Source organism: Schistocerca nitens, chromosome 4 (assembly GCF_023898315.1).
Source record: "Schistocerca nitens isolate TAMUIC-IGC-003100 chromosome 4, iqSchNite1.1, whole genome shotgun sequence".
In the NCBI taxonomy this organism is placed as follows: domain Eukaryota; kingdom Metazoa; phylum Arthropoda; class Insecta; order Orthoptera; family Acrididae; genus Schistocerca; species Schistocerca nitens.
The window spans coordinates 313,634,429-313,635,473 of NC_064617.1; the positions used below are offsets into that span (position 1 = coordinate 313,634,429).

At 40.9% G+C, this 1,045-nt stretch overlaps 1 non-coding gene across 1 annotated transcript; it reads right to left on the reverse strand.

The window, feature by feature from the left end:
• Window positions 1-341: 341 nt before the first annotated feature.
• Trnat-ugu (transfer RNA threonine (anticodon UGU)) lies at window positions 342-416 on the reverse strand. Its single transcript has one exon. It is a non-coding gene; the product is annotated as a tRNA-Thr (tRNA).
• Window positions 417-1,045: the final 629 nt, after the last annotated feature.

The following is a 1,045-nucleotide window of genomic DNA, read 5'->3' on the forward strand; positions in this document are numbered from 1 at the left end:
TTTACTTATTTTCTCCTTATAAAACAAAGAATAAAAAAAATACCTTGTTGGATGTTTTCCCTTTTTTTAACATTTGTACCATTTGTTAGGATAATATCTCAATACTTGTGTATATATATTTCTTTGTCAAAGCAATTCTTGGAAATAAATCTTATTTGTTAGTGTAAAAATGTTGAAATGAGTGTCTAGAAACAAAAACATTTTACCTATACATGATACTTAGAAAATGTTTTAACTATATATGACCATGCAGCTTTGCTAGAATAGAAATGATAATTAAATGAACACCCTAGCTGCAAGCAGGCGTTGATACATTTAGTTGGGGACATGTTGAAAATGTGTGCCCCGACCGGGACTCGAACCCGGGATCTCCTGCTTACATGGCAGACGCTCTATCCATCTGAGCCACCGCGGGCACAGAGGATAGTGCGTCTGCAGGGACTTATCCCCTGCACGCTCCCCGTGAGATCCACATTCCCAACATGTCCACAACACTACATTCGTAGTGCGCCTATTAGATGTTTGCCCATCATACTCATTACTCGTGGCAGATTAATCTACCAAGTCCCGTACGAGTTCGGGCATAGCGTGTGCGTTCGCACACAATAAGGTCAAAGGCTGGGAACCCATATTTTATTTTAACTATATATGACCATGCAGCTTTGCTAGAATAGAAATGATAATTAAATGAACACCCTAGCTGCAAGCAAGCGTTGATACATTTAGTTGGCACAACTAAATGTATCAACGCCTGCTTGCAGCTAGGGTGTTCATTTAATTATCATTTCTATTCTAGCAAAGCTGCATGGTCATATATAGTTAAAATAAAATATGGGTTCCCAGCCTTTGACCTTATTGTGTGCGAACGCACACGCTATGCCCGAACTCGTACGGGACTTGGTAGATTAATCTGCCACGAGTAATGAGTATGATGGGCAAACATCTAATAGGCGCACTACGAATGTAGTGTTGTGGACATGTTGGGAATGTGGATCTCACGGGGAGCGTGCAGGGGATAAGTCCCTGCAGACGCACTATCCTCTGT